Genomic DNA, 11,437 nt, shown 5'->3' on the forward strand with positions numbered 1-11,437 from the left:
ATGGACTCTCCAATTATTTTAAATTTTTTGTTTTTATAATTATTCCTGAAAAAGAAAATATGAGAATGACACCTAATTAAATCCTCATCATTTTGTCTTGAATATATATATATATATATATATATATATATGGTTTGATGATGCATATCAATGTCCTTAATGATGGTTTTCGTGAGAGTTATCGTGTTTCTAATTTTCATATTTACTATTTTTTTTTATTAATTTGGTCTTATGGTACAATAGGAAGTTTGTTTCTCATTATTTATTGATGGTACAACTAAATTCTCAATTAGCCTATATGACTTTGTCATGCATTGTGATTTAGAAAATAAGCCTATAATTAATTGTGAATATTGCTTTGATGTTGTCCACGTCCAAGAGCCCCTCATGGGTTCTCTTTTCTTCACCATCTCCAGCATCATTTTAAGAAAATATCTTTTTGACCTCTCTTGATCACCCCTAACTTGTAAGAGTTCCCAAACAGTCATGTAAAGCTCTCTTTTGTGTTCTTGCATTTTCCACCGCACTCTTGACAATTGTAATGTACAATTGTATAGGAAAATTAATTTAGTATATGATCATTTATAAGGATTTGTATAGATAGAGCTTTATTATTATTATTATTATTATTATTATTATTATTATTATTATTATTATTATTATTATTATTTGTAAACCTTCAAAGGTCTCAATATGATTTATAAGTGTTATAACTAAATCCTCAATATAAGTGTTATAAAAAAACATTTATTTTGATATTTATATAATTTATTTTTTTCTTATTTTTATAACTTTCAGCCATTATAGTCCATGTGTTAAGTTAAAACTTCTATTTGTTATTGGATTTTGGAAAAGGGTACTATAATAGTTTAATATTTATACACTTAAATAGTTAGTAAACTATAGAATCTTTAATTAGGCATTAAAAATTCTTAGAAATTTGTACTAAATCATAATATTAAGGTTTATTTATATTTCTTGTTAAGGTTTTATATCTTGTGTTTTTATACATTTGTTTATTAAAGTTTTATATTTTAATTGAGTTTAATTTAATGTTGTATTATTATTTTTAATTTTTTCACCATTACAATTTTTAAAAATGTTATGATTTAATTCTATTGATTTGTTATATTTATTATTGTATTATTTCTTAATCCCCATATGGATCTCTATAGGGGTGTGAAATTGGGTTTTTCTCTGTTGGTACCCAATTCTGGATGTAAGTCGAGAATCTCTATCTAGCTGGGTGAGTGAGTAGAGAGAGATTCTCTGTCTCACCTTGTGGCTATTTCTATTTACAGAGAAGACTTTCTTATTTTTTATTTTCATTTGTATATTTATTTGTTTGTTTTAGAGGAGGTCGGTACCTTTGAATTCTTTCATTCTATATATATATACATATAGAAAGATATATATTTAAATGAGTGAAATAAGATATTTATTTTTTCTTTCTTTCTTTTCTTATTTTTCATTTTCATAGCTTCTTCCTTATTGTTTTTCTTCAGCATGCCTTTTCAATTATAATCAATAATTATTTCAAGATTTAGTTTATCTGAATTTTATTGCTCGGGTTAAAAATACATTGAATATAATGGTGCCAAGAGTCTTCCACAATTACATTGAATGTAATGGTGCAATAGTCTTCCACAATTATGGAGGCAGACTTGCATCTTGATTCTTGCAGAGGCCTGATAAGAACACACAAATGGGTTGTCATAGGAGAAGTTGAAGTTTAGAGTGGTGCCTTACGTTGGTGCATGCCAAGGTTGATGGTGAATGGGTGATACATCAAATGCGTAATTATTAAACCCAGCGACCCATAACTAAATCAGGCAATTTAACACATTAACGCATCAAACATGCTTAAACACGTTGACTTAAAAAGTCATATATTTAAAACAAGTTACTTTGTAAACTCATATTTTAAGTTTCTAATTATTGAGGGTCATATAATACTCTCTTGCAAAAAGTTTTTACCATATAACTCAATTTATAATGTCAAGAGAAAATCAATAAAAATATTGTAAAATCTCGGAAATATAATTATTATACAGTATATATTATGTTAAAAAATAAATAAGTAGCTAAGCAATATCTTTATTTATCTAACAATACATTTTTTTGCAAATCTAAGTTTTATCAACCTTATTGAATTTTTTTATATAATAACATTACATCAAAAATATATTAAAGTAATTAAATTTTTTAATTGGATATATATATATATATATTTTGTTTTTAGCGTGGTAAAATTTGAATTTATGATATATATATGCATCTATATATATATATATGTGTGTGTGTGATATGATTCAGGTACTCAATATTTATTCTCCCCATGTCAAAATTTTGAAATTAAATTAGTATTTATAAATATTTTTAATATATTTTTAATTAGAAAAATTGATGACTATATATATAGGTAGCAAATTTTAGAATGAAATTTATATTATTTTTATCGATATAAGTAAGGTATACAATTTATGTAGTTAAAGTGTTGGATTTTGTTGTAAACTTGTGTTATTTAAATGATTAATCTCATACTTTATATGAGATTTGTTAGGATTTGTATAGATAAAATTGTTTTATATTATTATATTTTTTAAAAATTTAACTCTAATCCAAAATCAAATTTGATTTGGGATGTGTTTTTGTTAGATTTGTATGATAAAGTTCTTTTTAAAAATGATTTTTATTTTTAAAATACAAACCAAATTTGTAAGGATAAAGTTGTTTTTAACAATTTTATTTTTACAAATTCAAATCCAAATCTAAAATATTTTTGTTAGGGTCTCAGGCGATAAAAATTGCTTTAAATGATTTAATTTTTAAAAATAAAAATCTAAATCAAATCAAATTTGATTGTGATGTATTTTTATATATATACTCTTTAAAATATATATAATATACTTATAATTTAAAAAATAAGATATTATATATATATATATATATATATATAGTATATATATATATATATATATATATATATATATATATATATATTAAAGTGATGTTGGATATCTCTTTTATTTTTAGCCCCTGTAAAATTTAAATTTATATAAATATAATATATATATATGATCCCGATTCGGCTATTGCTTTTTATTCCCCTCCCATGTCAAAATATTTGAATTAAATTACTATTTAGCTATATTTTTAATATATATAATTAAAAATTGATGCACTATGTATAACTATCAAATTTAGAATGAATTTGTATTATTTTTTATACAAGTAAAGTATACAATTTATATAGTTAGAGTGTATCATGCTCTTTTAGATGATTTTATTTTAAAAATTTAATCCAAAACCAAATCAATTTTGTTAGGATTTGTAAAGATAAAGTTGTTTTAGATGGTTTTATTTTTAAAAATACGAATTTGTAAGGATAAAGTTGTTTTAAATAATTTTATTTTTATAAATTCAAATCCAAATCTAAATCAAAATGTATTTTTGTTAGGATTTGTAAAGATAAAATTGTTTTAAATGATTTTATTTTTTAAAATACAAATCTAAATCAAATTAGGATGTATTTTGATTATATATATATATATATATATAAATATATATCTTTTATTCATCTATATATATATATATATAGTTTGTTGGCCTGAAAACTTTTAATGAAAGAAAACATTTTCCCGTCTTCTTTCATTCTCTCTCATTTCCGGCGTGGACTTGAAATTCAAATGCCGGGAATGGATGAGAATGACAGAAGAAGGGGATAATGTAAATAATAATGGAAGAATCGAATCGTCGCCCACTTACCATCACTGGCGCAATTTCCACCGCAGCCGCAATTGGGCCGCCCTTCTTGACCCTCTTGACGAGAACCTCTGTCGAGAGCTCCTCCACTACGGCGACTTCGTCACCTCTGGCTACAACACTTTCTATTCCAAGTCTCCAACCCTTCCTCTCCTCGTTCTTTCTTCCTGCCTGATCGTTCTAACAGTGTCACCAAATCCCTCCACGTCACCTCCGACGACCCAGCGTGAACTGCTGAGCCCAACACCCGGCTAAGGTCGAGTGTGGTTTCCGGAATTTCTTTAACACCCGGGCTCTCGTCTCCGACGCTCGGCGCGTAGTTCAAGAGGTTCTCCGGTTACATGGACAGTACGGCGGAGAAGAACCGAGCGACCGGACACAACCCTCGGTGCGACAAAGATCGGCTTTCGTTGTTCGCGAATTTGCGAGCTTAGCAGGCGCTGTCGGTGTTCTCTTCAGCGGCCTCGCGTTGGGAACAAAGCGTTCGCCGACGCAGTCGAGGAGAAGGGGTCGAGGTTTTTAGAGTGATCGATCGGTCGGCTCATCCAACACTAACGATGCGAGCCTGCTCGCTTATGCGTGTGCATTTTGTGATTATATTAATTGTGTATGGTTATCAATGTGAATGTGATCTTTTTGTTGGATTAAATGAATTCATTATTTAATTAGGTTATATTTATTATTGACAATAACAATGAACGCCTGAATGGAAACTTGGAATTCACACGTTGCTTAGTGGTCGGTTAACCATGTTAATAACACACGAGCTTCAACAAATCTAAAATTAATCAATTAGGAGACTCAAGGTTCATCAAGTGAGCCAAACAAGCTTATCAACAAAATTGTGAATCAGCCGATGAAGAGCTACAAGCAGAACAATAGATTGCAACACAGGTTACAACACCAACTACAACGGTAGAAACTACTCAGGATTCAGATAGACATTAGGTTATAACTAATGTTGCAACTGAAGTTACAATAGGCAAAATCATCTCAGCATCAGATTAAGAAGAAAATGAAGATGAAGAAGACAATGAAGATAGCAAGCTTGAACCATCCTTAAGAATAAAGAAAAATTATCATATTCAGAATGTGATTGGTAATGCGACTGAATGAAGGAGAACCATAAGCACTCAAAGAATTGATTATCGAGAATTGGTCAGATACACATGTTACATCTCTCTTATTTAACCAAAGAATATCAAAGAAGCCTTAGTTGATGAATACTGGATGGCTACAATCCAAGAAGAATTAAACCAGTTTGTTCAAAATGATGTGTGGATATTGGTCCCAAGGCCAAAGGATGTGAATGTTATTGGAACCAAATAGACTTTCAGGAAAAAGACTGATGACAAAGGCAACATCTCCAGAAATAAAGAAAGACTAGTGGCTTAAGGATATACTCAAATTGAAGGCGTTGACTTTGATAAAACATTTGCACCAGTTGCACACCTAGAATCCATCATATTATTGTTAGTAGTAGCATGTTGTATGGGGTTCAACTTATATCAAACGAATGTCAAGAGTGCTTTTCTTAATGGAGTTCTTACTGAAGAAGTATTTGTGGAGCAACCAAAAGGGTTTGAAGATCCTCAACATTCAGATCATGTGTTCAAATTGAAAAAAGTTATCTATGGGTTGAAACAAGCTCTTGGATCTTTTATATGAAAGGCTCACAAAAGTTTTACTTGAGAAGGCTACCAAAGAAGGGGACCAGATAAAACCCTATTCATAAAGAAGTCCAAGTCATATCTTATGATGGCACAAATCTATGTTGATGATATTATATTTAGTTCAACATCACAAAAGCAAGTGGATGAGTTTATTCTTTTAATAAAAAAGAAGAGTTTGAGATAAGCATGGTAGGTGAACTAAACTACTTTTTGGGTTTCCAAGTCAAACAAATCAAAGAAGGAATTTTCATTTGTCAAACAAAGTATGCACAGAACTTGGTGAAAAGATTTGGCTTGGAAAAAGGCTAGACACATGAGAACACCCATGAGTGTAAATTAGAAGTTGACAATAGATGAGCATGGAAAAGATGTAGATCCAAGTCTCGATGGAACCATGATTGGAAGTTTGCCCTATCTCATAGCTAGCAAGCTAGATATCTCTTTTAATGTTGGAGTTTGTACAAGATATCAACCAACACCAAAGGAATCTCATTTGAAAGCTATTAAACATATTATCAAATATGTTAATGGTACTGCAGAATATGGAATTTGGTTGCTAATTTCCATCAAAGCTAATTTTGTAAGGAAAATATCTTAAATTTCCATCAAAGCTAATTTTGTTGATGTGTCAAAGTCTCATATAAAACATAAGATGAAAGACAAAATCAGAAATTACTATAAAAAAAAAACACTCAGAATATATTACTTGAAAGCTCAAGAAATTTAATCGAGTAGAGCAAACAATAAAAGATAAACATAATTGACAGAACAAGGATTTCTTGCTTTGCAACAACATGCAACAAAACCTTAGATTTTAATTTGGTAAACAATAAATCTTAATGAAAATAGACTCTATTAGGAAACACAATATTCATAATATGCTTCATTAGAGATGTTAATAGATGTGAATAAAGATAGCAAACATGTAGACTACAACCAATTTTTACGTTACAAACTATGGCCCTATCTCTCATAAAGAATAAATATATTAATCTATATGTTGGCAAAAAAGATAGCCTAGTTCATTTCCTTGCCATGAATAGTTGACATCAAAAGCAGCAGGAACAGTACAAATTACCCACACTAGAGCAGAAATAATGGGTACTAAAACAAAAGAAATAGAGTGTCATAAAGGATGGTTATAAAATATTTCATCTCCAGAAATACATGATGCCTAACAATAAAAATAAATCCAGCATATTTAGAAACATGCAAAACCAACCAAGCACAAAATGGATTGTATTACAAAATAAAAAACATTAATATAATCAGATATTTGTTAATCAAAATGTCTCACAGTATAATAGACAGACCATTTAATAGACAAATTTATAAAAATCATGCTGCTTTTAAATGGAAACACCCAAAAAAATTTTCAATTACTTGAAAAATAGAATGCAAAGAGATACGTGTATTATCAAACTCATAGAATCAGTAGCATAATTAAAGGATCTTGTGTATATCATGAAATGGAATAATATGTTGGAGCACAAATTTACGAAAACAAAATATTGCTAACATTGGAAAATAAAAAATATTAAAAAAATAGGAATGTGATACAAGTAAATCTTCACAAATAGCTCATCAGAGAAATAGTAACCATAAATCCGTTTTCCCCGAACAATGCTGCACCCGTGCACATGTTGTCATTTTATGTAGAATTACTTTTAACCTGTAAGATAATAATTAACGTGTCAAGAAGTGTAACCCTGGTGCATGTGGCAACCCTTTCCAAAACCAAGAATGTTAAAGGAGACTACAACATACACTTAAAGCCTTCTCAATTGCAAGAGAAAAGGCATGTATATATCCACGACCTGCATCATTCAAACACATTAACATAACACATAGAAGATACGTTCAACAAAGGGCATCACCAACCAAAATGAATTTGGCCCAATCATATTGAACAGGATGTTGGACCACAACCCTAAAGCTAAATGTTCAGTCAAGATTTGATGCATCCTTTTTAGTTGTTTCAGTAATAATTCTGATTTGTCTATAAATGTAACTATTATGGTGATAAGGAGCAACGGAATCCATCATAAATAATAGCCATTTCAAACATGATTGTCCCAATTTCTCAAACTACAGATTAAGTTGTAATATATTAAGTACAAGCCCCAATAAAAATCCAGCTTGAACATGTCCTGCTTAGGAGTGATAAGTGTTGTCCTTCCAAAGGAACAGCATAAATATAGAGCAACATTGAAAGTCAGGTGTCAGGTGATTGTTAGACCAATGATTATATCAAGAAAGCATTTGTGTTGGTCAGGTAAATGGATACAGTCAGAAGCTATGCTAATCAAACTTCTTGCTTTTGCAACTTCTCTCCTAGCATTTTTTCATGGAACTTGACCACATCAGAAGAACAGCATTTTCACTCTTACTTGCAGGCAACCATGCATTTTCATCAAATACAAAAAACTCAAGAATGGGCTCAGACTTTCAGCCTTTGCTGCTTTTCTTCTTTCCTTCCCCATGGGATTGACCACTTTAGATAGTTAGATTTTCAATCCTTACTAAAAGGCAACCATGCTTAGTCATCAAGTACAAATACTCAAGAATGGGCAAGCTGCTATCCTAGTGAAATTCAAGGTGGATATCAAGCAACACTAAATATAAGGCATCAAATCTCTGTAAGAATGATCATCAAATCAGGAAAGGTTTTGATCCAGTAAATGGATAAAATCTGAGGACATGCTAATCAAAGTTCCTGACCTTACAACTATTCTTCTTGCCTTTGCCATAGGACTTGACCTCTTCAGATTAATGATTTTCCAGTTTTCTCACACTTATTAGCAGACAAGTACCAAACTTGAGAATGGGCAAAGTGATGCCCTACTTAAAGTTTGATTTATAGGGATAGCGACTGAACAAAACAGGGCCAGCAAAACCCTGAGATAAAATTGATTTAAAAATGGGATAGAAAGCCCATGGATCAGCTTGAATGAGGCTGCATTTAGGGCAAAGCAAATATTCCAGGGACAAGGAAAGAGATGGGGCAAGCATAGCATTTATCATCCCCACCTACCTCATTACCAAAATTGGTGATTCAGTAATCTCAAAGAATGAAAAATGAACCAAAAAAAAAAAAGAGTCTATGCGTCAGTAGAATATGGTGAAGAATTAAAGAAACACATCCAACAAAAAAGGCAGGTAGATGTGGAATAGCATCATTAAAATCCAATAAGTAAAAACCAATGAGCAAGAACGAACTAGTCAATTAGAAGGTCCTCGCTGTGGCTACAGAATCAAATCATCATAATTCTGATGGACGTTGGATCAAATTAAGTAGGTGTGCACCCACTCAAAAAATAACGCATAGCTTAAAGCATTTACTAATTCACAAGCACAGTTTACTATTATAGTACCTTCTTCAGTGTTCTGTATTACGACTTCAAGGCAAGGTATATTCAAATATGGTAAGTCCTACAATAAATAAGGGATAGGTAATTAGATTAAATCAAAAAGCCATAATTCAGTAAACTAGTCAACATGTCTATGGCAATATTCCTAACGAAACATTTAACGCATGCAAATTAAACAATACTTACAAATATATAAGCATGCTCTCATCCAAACGAAAAGTGTCAAAAAATTTCAAAGGAAACACAAATTTTGTCTTCTATGATTGTATATCAAAACAATTTTATGGACAAAAATTGCGCATAAATTACAATGATATACTACAGCTAAAATCATTAAGATAATATCCAAACATAAAATATTGTTTTGAAAACTATGACATCCTTAACAAACTTAAAAAATTGCGTCCAAAATCCCCAAAACATATAAACAGTAGAACTGGCAATAGGTAAGGTTCCATGACTTCCATCACTAGATGCAGTTCCATAAACCAACACAAAACTAAAGAGGCCTTGCAACAAAACCCTATATCACGGCATGATACAAACAAAAGATGAAATAAAGGTCAAGCCTTGGCATCTCATGCAAGGAATTATGGTAGGAAAAGAAAAAAAAATCTATTATATAAGAACACAAAGCATAGAAAAATTGCCCTTTGCTCCTATCAAGAACCATGCACCTGCCTAATCTAAGCGCATCAAACAACCAACCAATTCCAAATTAAACTCTGGCAGCAATTTTAAGCTAACATAAGAATTCTTCAGGGCTTTGACTCCATGTCTTTAATCATGAACAACTTTCAAAATTTACTTATATTCCAAATAATAGACTATCATCATGAAAGGAGGTAACATAGCAGTAGTTTGCCTGTTTTATGGTAAATTTGTCTCAAATGATGATGAAACTATACCCAGCACTAACGGAGAAGCTCTGGCAATTTAAATCAGATATGGAATTTTGTTTAAGAATTTTAAGTTGAAAATAGGCACTATGTTTAATATTGATAGTAGCTGCTTGTCCATCAAATTCATTCTTCCTTGCAACAAATGAACTTTAACTACAATATCTAGTGATATAAGTCTAGAATGGATATTTTTTATTTTAATTTTATATTTATGAACACTGACATATACATCTCAACCGAAGTTAGAAAACACAAAAATAAGAAACTACCGTGCTACTTTTGATTGGTTTGGATAACTGAACTCCCCCATTGATCCTTCATATCTACATTGCAATGCAGGTCAAAAGGAGTGCTCTTGTTTGCTACAGTACATCCATGATTGACACCGTTGCAGCCTAACACCATGCTAGAACACAAAGGGTGGCAGCTTCAAAGAAGAACTAGGATTAACTCATATCCAATTGAAGACTTTATATGGAAATGCAAGATTTTAATATGATTGTGAGCCAAACACAAAAAAAGGAATATGGAAATTATTTTCTTAACCACAATCCACACTTAATACCTACTAAGCACTATCTAAACCGCAGTTGTTAATCCCAAGAAAAAGTTCATGACAATCAATAATTTGCTAAAACTATAACTATTCCAATAAACAGAAAGAAGGAAACCCAGCTAAGAACAATTCAATTGACTGAAAACCATGCAATTTCAATTAACTGAAAAATCAATAATGCAGTTTGGATGTCCTCTCTCTAAATCTGACCAAAGATTCTCACAAATTTTCACAGCAAAAGTAGTCCCCAATCAATCCTCAGAAAACAAAAAAATCCAAAACTGAACAACTTGTACTTGTTACTCTGCTTAAATACCTAAATTAATGATAAATCATCAATCATATACCCCTAATATAATGGAAATTATATGCCTTTTACTATTTTCATTCACTGTGTTCTCGGCTATATGCCATTTGAGCGCCGAGGATAAACATGAAAAGATAATCTTCTTAGGAAAAAAAGCCAAATTTTTAGGAATCAAGGAACAATATCACAATCCAAAAACAGACAAACAAATTAGAAGAAACTATGAACAAACCATGTGTCCCTGTATTCTTGGTTAGAAGCCACTGAATGCCAAGAAGAAACAAGAAAAGATAACCCATCATAGAAAATAAAAATCCATATATTTAAAGAAATCAAGAAGTAATATCACAATCCAAGAGCATAAAAACAAAACAATATAAAAGAAAGATCAACAAACCCCATGGACGTGCATCCATCCCTTCTGACCAGCAGGAGTGGAACCATGAATTCTTATAACCGGAACTTCCTCGACTTCCCTACCTGACAAACGGGAAACAAATCATAAGCACCCAAAACCCTAACCATAGCTTGAACCAAACCTCTGCGTCAAGAAACTAGAATCGGACATAAGGGAACAAGAAGAGCTTAGAAATCATTGTACGAGAAATCCAAATCAGGGATCGGGGCAGCCATGTAGTAATCCATAGACACGATCCGGAGGAGCTGGGAGTTTCCAGCGGCGGTGCGGTGGCCATTCTCACCGCCGAAGAGAAGGCGTGGAGAAACGACCTACAAACCGGTTCACCGGCGAGGGTTTAGGCCATCTCCAATGCCTGAACCAAACCCCAAATTTGGGTCCACATAAATAGTAATTTTTTAAATAATTTTTTTTATTTTTGTTATTATTGTAATTAAAATAATAA

At 31.4% G+C, this 11,437-nt stretch overlaps 1 long non-coding RNA gene across 2 annotated transcripts; it reads right to left on the reverse strand.

The window, feature by feature from the left end:
* Nucleotides 1-6,908: 6,908 nt before the first annotated feature.
* LOC120255890 lies at nt 6,909-11,235 on the reverse strand. Of its 2 annotated transcripts, XR_005535132.1 has the most exons (5): nt 11,176-11,235; nt 10,972-11,054; nt 8,813-8,870; nt 7,206-7,255; nt 6,909-7,110 (listed from the first exon to the last, which is right to left on the reverse strand). It is a non-coding gene; the product is annotated as an uncharacterized LOC120255890 (long non-coding RNA). The 2 variants fall into 2 exon arrangements; XR_005535133.1 differs by lacking the exon at nt 7,206-7,255.
* Nucleotides 11,236-11,437: the final 202 nt, after the last annotated feature.

Source organism: Dioscorea cayenensis, chromosome 3, assembly GCF_009730915.1.
Source record: "Dioscorea cayenensis subsp. rotundata cultivar TDr96_F1 chromosome 3, TDr96_F1_v2_PseudoChromosome.rev07_lg8_w22 25.fasta, whole genome shotgun sequence".
Lineage (NCBI taxonomy): Eukaryota > Viridiplantae > Streptophyta > Magnoliopsida > Dioscoreales > Dioscoreaceae > Dioscorea > Dioscorea cayenensis.